The sequence below is a fragment of the Ricinus communis genome, chromosome 3 (assembly GCF_019578655.1).
Source record: "Ricinus communis isolate WT05 ecotype wild-type chromosome 3, ASM1957865v1, whole genome shotgun sequence".
Taxonomy (NCBI): domain Eukaryota; kingdom Viridiplantae; phylum Streptophyta; class Magnoliopsida; order Malpighiales; family Euphorbiaceae; genus Ricinus; species Ricinus communis.
The window spans coordinates 8,959,024-8,966,227 of record NC_063258.1 but is presented as its reverse complement, the minus strand read 5'-3'; the positions used below and the strand labels follow the sequence as shown (position 1 = coordinate 8,966,227).

General features: G+C 38.6%; 1 non-coding gene across 1 annotated transcript; it reads left to right on the top strand.

Annotated features, from left to right (window-relative positions):
• Positions 1-5,748: 5,748 nt before the first annotated feature.
• Positions 5,749-5,851, top strand: LOC112534220. Its single transcript, XR_003078521.1, has one exon. It is a non-coding gene; the product is annotated as a small nucleolar RNA R71 (small nucleolar RNA).
• The last annotated feature ends 1,353 nt before the right edge of the window (positions 5,852-7,204 follow it).

The following is a 7,204-nucleotide window of genomic DNA, read 5'->3' as shown; positions in this document are numbered from 1 at the left end:
GCCAGTGTGGATGCAGGTTCAGACCTTCTACAGTGGGTTGAACCTTACGACGAGGCAGATGGTGGATGCTGCAACAAGTGGGGCGCTAAATAGTAAGACGCCCGAGCAGGCTCAGAATTTGATAGAGGAAATGGCCATGAACAATTATCAGTGGCAATCCTCTAGGAGCCGACTGGGAAGACAAGGAGTGGTCAACCAAGTAGATTCTACAGCAGCCTTGGCAGCTCAGGTGGAGCTTCTAACCAAGAAGATTAACCAACTCTAGATGCCGGTTCATGTAGCGAACGTTGGCTGAGAGTTTTATGGTGGCCCGCATGACAGTGTGAACTGTACTGCGGGAGGTATGTTGGCTTCATCTTCCTCTACTTTTCCATCTATTTCTGCTGTGTCTTCTGATGTTGAGCAGGTTGATTATATGGAGAATGCTCTAAGGCAGCAGAACGATCCTTACAGCAACACATACAACCCTGGATGGCACAATCATCCCAACTTCAGTTGGAGGAACAATAATGCTCAGGGTCCATTTGGTTTTCAGAGACTTTATCAGCAGCCATAACAACAACCAGCTGGGCCTGCATAAGCTCCTCCTCTACCAGAAAAGAAATCAAATTTAGAGGAGCTTATGATGAAGTTTCTAACGTCTACGGAGATGAGGTTCCGGCAAACTGATAGTGCACTTAGGAGCCAGCAGGCCTCGATTCAGAACTTGGATACCCAGATTGGCCATATCTCTAAGATGTCGTTTGAGAGGCAGCAAAGAGCGCTCCTTAGCACCACTGAGTCTAACCCGAGGGAGCATGTTAAAACTATCACTTTGCATTCAGGTAAGTTAGTTTCAGCTCCTTTTAAGCCTGTTTTTGACGACTCCACTATTGATGTGCAGGTTGAGGCGAGTAGTAAGTTTAGGGAACCTGAGGGACAAGAGGTGAAATCAATTCCAGTTAGAGGATATCGACCTAAGATTCCTTATCCTGCTAGAGTCAAACAAGCATAGGTGAAAGAGCAGTTCAGTAAGTTTCTAGATATTTTTAGACAACTGCATATTAACTTGCCTTTTATTGATGCATTGGAGCAGATGCCTAAGTATACCAAGTTCTTAAAGGACATACTTAGCAGAAAAAGGAAGTTGGAGGAGGTAGCCTATATTCAGCTTAACGATGAGTGCTCAGCGGTGTTTCAGAGCAAGTTGCTAGAGAAACGTCACGATCCAGGGAGTTTCACTGTTCCTTGCACTTTAGGTAATTTATGTGTTGATGATGCATTAGTTGATTTGGGGGCTACCATAAATGTCATGCCCACTACTTTGTTCAATAAGCTAGGTTTGGGGGAGGCAAAATCCACTAGGATATGCATTCAATTAGCTGACCGTTCTGTTAAGCTTCCTAGGGGAATTGTGGAGAATGTGCTAGTCAAGGTAGATAAGTTCATATTTCCTGTGGACTTTGTGGTTATGGATATGGATAATGAGCATGGTGTACCATTCATTTTGGGGAGACCTTTCTTTGCCACAGCTAGAGCTAAAATAGACGTATTTGAGGGGAAGTTAGAACTTAATGTAGGGGATGACTGTGTTACTTTTAGTTTACCCCCATTTAATAGTTCTTCCACCGACCATGTTCATGCCATTTGTAGTATTGATGGGATTGGTCCTGCATGTAATAAACAACCACAGGATGTACAAATGGATGATGCTATACATGTTTCTTTCCCTATTAATATGTGTTATTCATCTGAAGAAAACAAATTGTATCAATTTGAGACTTTGTGCTACGATAGACCCGAGAAGGGTAGTTGCAAGTTTGTTTTTGATAGGTCACTTAGCCGGAATTCGGAGTGGATGAATGGGCATCCTAAATCGGTGCAGAGAGCACCTCTTTGGTCATCTACCGCACACATCAGACCTTCTCATTACGCTTATATGCCTCGAGCCCCAACTTACTTTGAGCCCACCTTCTCAATTTGCCCGCGATGCAGGAATGCTGCTGCAGAGTCCAGCTAGATGACTCGAACAAAAAGAAGCGCCTTCGGGAGGCATTCCCGAATCTATTTATGCTTTTTGAATTTTTGGACATCTTTTTATTTATGTAGTTATTTTTTCTAGTTAGATACTTCAGTTTGTTTTTAGTTTGTTTTATTTTGAGGAGATTTTATTTTATTGAACCTTTTACTAGATGTTGCTTGGGATGTGTTTATTCTTGAGTTTTGTAGGAGTTAGCTTATTCGATGCTCATACGTAATTTTGAGGACTAACATATTTTGGAGTGTTAAAGCACACATCAAGGGCAGTATCTAGTAGACTTTCTAGTTTTTATCTCTTTCTGTTGTTTTGTTTTTCTTTTAGTTTTCCAGTTTTTTTGTGGACTCCCATAATTTGCTTCTTTGTGCGTATTTCATTTCTTTTTGGAGTGCCTACCTTGTTCACACTGAGGACAGTGTCCTTAAGTGTAGGGTAGGTACTTTATTTTTGTGCAGGTACTAATTTTGTTTCTGCTGTTTTTATCTTGCTTTCATTTCCCTTATTGATTGAGTCCATTCATTCTTACTGTCCTTATCTTGAGTTTTGTTTTAATCAAGTAGTTGATAATTTTTCTCTTTTGACTGGATACCCGTATAGCTTTTTATCGAATCTTGTTGAAAGAAGGTAATGAACGAATCTCTTAATTTCAATCAAGCCAGGTAAAACTGGTGCTTTTCCTTAATATTTTACTTTATCTCAGATATAGAACACTGTTAATATTGATGCTTATTAGATTGTTTGATTGTTTATACTTTGGTTTGAGAATTCATGCAATTTTATCCCACTCAAATGGTGAGGCTTTTATGCTGCTTCTGTTTTTTATTAGTGAGCATTGTGCAGAATTTTTGCTTCTAGAACTTGCTTTGTGATGACTTTTGAGATTACATGAATTTTTGATAGTCATGAGATGATTTGGGCATTTAGGAATTATACAATTTGGCCAAAAGCCTAACCCTGTTTTTCCCTTAGTGAACCCATTTTGAGCCTTAGCCTTTTTCTTTCATTGTAATTTACCTCTGACACTAATTTTATCACTTCTATTCATTCTACCATTCTTTCTACCATCATTGCTGGAAATTATGTACATTTATGCTGCATTTCATTTTGGATCAATTTGCATATACTCACTAAGTTACTAGATTTTTCATAGATGCTCCCTTCAATCCAAATGGTACATATCATTTTACTACTTTGATTGAGCATTGTATTACTTCATCCTGCATTATCTGTTGTTGCAGGATTAAAAAAAAAATAATAATAATAATAATAATAATAATAATAAAATATTTCGAGCATCATCTTATTATTAGAGCAACTTAGTTTTCAATTTTCGTGACAAAGACCGATCCTTGGCTATATTCTTGCATTACCTGCATAATTTTCCAGCAACTTTCAGCTCACTTTCCATATTTCTCCGTACCCTACCTTAACCCCATTACAACCTGGCTCAAGACCCTTTGATCATGTTTATTGACTATTTCACAGTGGTGGAGATCGTATCTATAAGCAAGCTTATGGTAAGCACCTTTTTCTGTACTTTTGTGTTGAGAGCTTGACGATATTCTTTCACCTATATACACTTGTGTGTTTTGAGTGACATCTTGTAAGGCATGGTTCTCGAATTCTTAGTTTGGATGGTTTATCATTTTAATTTTAGCATTTTCATTAACTTTGTTCTCTCTCTCAAGGATTTATTGATTTGGGAATTTTAAGGAAATTCGTCATGGAGTTTTGAGACTTGTTTTGACCTAACCTCCTGCAAAGTATTTGATTGAGTTATTTGGTATCTATTTGAGGAGTAAGTTGTTAATTGCTTGAGGACAAGCAAACGCTTAAGTGTGGGGTAGTTTGATGTAGACGATTCTATGCATATTTATTAATTGTTTATTAATCATTTATTCCTGTATTTGAGTCATATTTATTCCTGTTTGATCGCACTTCAGTATGTTTCTGAGTATTTCAGGTTTTTGGACTCATTGATGGGAAATTGATTGATTTCCAGGCAGAAACCAAGCTATATGGATGATTTACGCATATTAAATGTTTGTTGGAGTCGATTCCTTGATTAGCATGCAATTCGAGGCCTTCGCACGGGCAATTGCACGACCATGCACATATGCACAGCCCGTTGCACGGCCTCCCTTTCCCATTGCATGGGCCATGGCACGGGCTAGAGCACTTTTGCCTATAAGTAGGCGCACGTAAAAAAAGACAGGGTCCGCTTCTGATTTCTAGACTCTCTACGCGCGCGACCCCTCACTTCTACACCTCTGTTCTTGACATTTTAGGAGATCAACGTCAGTTCAAAGCATTGATTTGGAGGATTCAAGCAAAGATTGAAGTTTCTAGACGATTGACCGAGACATCCGAGATCTATACTTGAGGCTGGTTTCAGAATCGGTGCTTGCGACATTTCCACTCTGATTCAAGAGAAGAGGTGTTACATGTTCCATTTCCTCTTCTGTTGTTTATTTCCTTTTGTATTTGTTTCTTTCATTATGAGTAACTAGGGCTGCCGAACCCATTGAGGTTCACCTTTATTGATGGATTGTGCTTAATTATTGAATTTTTAACTGCCATTCTTGTAATCTTCTTACTGTTTAGTAATAAAATTTGATTCAGTTAATTTGAGACGTTGAATTAATTGTCTTTTGGGTTGTTTCGTGACATTGAGAAATGCTTGTTACAACTGGAAATTGAGTAGTAGGAACTGGTAGTTAACACTTAGAGATAAGGTTAATTCACTCACCGGATTAAGAATTAACAACTCTTAATAGATCTAAATCACGCTTAATGCTAATCTATAATAATCTGATAGGAAGAGATTCCATTAGGTTAGAGCAGGTTTAGGAACTGGGTGAGCGAGAGAGAGGTGCCGAGTTCAATTCAGGATTTAGGCACGGGTAGCAAGATTGGTAATTTATAAAATCAACCTTAGAATTCCATCACTTAGGTCCCCTTCGGGTTTGCTTCTTTTATTACGGTTGTGTTTCAACTGTTAGTTGCTGTTCATTCATTTATTTGCATTCATAGTCATTAGTTAAGTAATTTCGACTTCTCACACTTTATTTCAAATCAGATAACATAACGAACAGCAGTAACTTTAGGTTCACCAATCTCTAGGGATACGACCTTGATACTCACTAGTGCTAGGCCGGATCGATAGGTTCACTGCCTTAGGTGTAGGTTGCATCAGTAGCCCATCACTGGTGCAACTTCTGAAATCCAGGTGGACCCTAGGTATTGTTATTTTGCTGCTCAAAGTTAGGATGGTTTTGCCATCTTGGGTTGTATGTATTGCTATAGGGGTTGTTCTGCTACCTGGGCGTATTTTCCATATAATCAACATGTTCATGGTTAGTAGAAGAAGATGAAGGAGAAGCAAACATACCTCTTGCATTACAGTTTGCACTATAGTGCGAGCCACCACAAACTTGCAGCCAAGCTACGCTGCCTGGACTGGCATCTTGAGCTGGTCGTTCTTCTTAGCCAAAAGCTCCACTTGAGCTACCAAGGCTGATGTAGAATCTACCTGGTTCACCACTCCCTACCGTCCTGGCCTACTCCTAGAAGATTGCCACTGATATGTGCTTATGGCCATCTCTTCAATTAAGTTCTAGGCCTGCTCTGGCGTCTTACCATTGATGGCCCCACCTGAAGCTGCATCCACCATCTATCTCATAGCCGAGTTCAAGCCATTGTAAAAAGTCTGCACCTGTATCCATACTGGCAAACTGTGGTGTGGGTAACATCTCAACAAGTCCTTGTACCTCTCCCTGCATCATACATGCTCTCATCATCAAACTGCACAAAAGAGGAAACATCGTCCTGTTTGCTTCAGCAACGGTGTTGTTGTCGTCTTCCATGTCTATTGTTATATTGACAGGAATCTTAATCTGCTCCTCCTCCTTCGCGTTTAAACGCTTCCTCGACTGCCTGAGGGATCCCCCTGGTTTGGGCAGATGGTCTACTGGTGCAGGATTGGAACTCCTGGTCATAAACTACCTGAAATGAACAAGGCAGCAACAACCCAAACAAATAAATAAATGAATAAAAAGCAATGACAAAAACATAATAGAAAAATGGCTAAAGTAGCAAATAACAAATTTCACTCTAGTTTTCAAACAAAGTTCCCAGCAATAAGGCTAAAAACTTGATGCGAAGCTTATGCAACTACAACTAAGACAGTGAACCTATCGATGCAGCCTAGAATAATGGCAAGCATTAAAAATATCATATCCCTCAGGAAAGTGAAATCCTAGAGTTACTACTCGTTCCTTGTTATATAGCCTAAAAATAACAACGGAGGATTCTAAATTTACTAATGACTAAAATATTGAATTCTAAATGCAATGCGAGAGTGCATAAGAAAAGGGAATAATCAAGACAAGAAAGGGAACCCAAGAGGACGTAGATTAGTTGGAAACAAAATAAAAATTAACAGATTATTGAGTTCGATTATGCAACCCGTGGATGGATTCTGAACTGACTCTGGTTTTCCTCTCGAGAAAACCAAAGTTTTAAACCTAAAAATCTAAAATTAGAATCTCTTCCTAACGATCAAATATTAAGTTAGCCTTAAGCTTTAATCCACCTCTATTAAGCTTCGTTAATTCTTAATCTAGCAAATTAATCGACCTTATCTCTAAGTGAAAATTAACTTGTTCTTGCAATTAAATTTCCAAATTCAATTAAAATTTCTCAGTTACTAAAAGAATTCTATGAACAATAATCAACATATTCGATGTAAAGAAAACTGGATTTTTATTAGTAATTGCAAAAAGAATACAAGAAAAGAAACTCAAACAATCTTAACAATTCAGTGCAAAAGCCAACATAGCAAGGAACCCCAATGGGTTCAATCAATCTAGCTACACATGTTCATGTCTAAAATAAATACAAATTCAATTATAATGAAAGGATAAAGAAATCGAAACATATACACCCTTTTCCTAGAATTGGATGAACATCTCAAAGCCTTGATCTACACTGTAATTAGTTTCCAAAATGCCTATTGAATTTCTCCTAAACTCCTCTTTAATCTTCAATTGAATCCCTAGAGTCATGAATCCGATATCAAAAGGTGAAATCAGTCTCTTGGAAGCCGCCTCGGGATGTCTGAAATGCGTATAGAGAAATTACAGAGCAGGATGAAGAGTCAAAATGGTAGAACCTTTTCTCTTTACT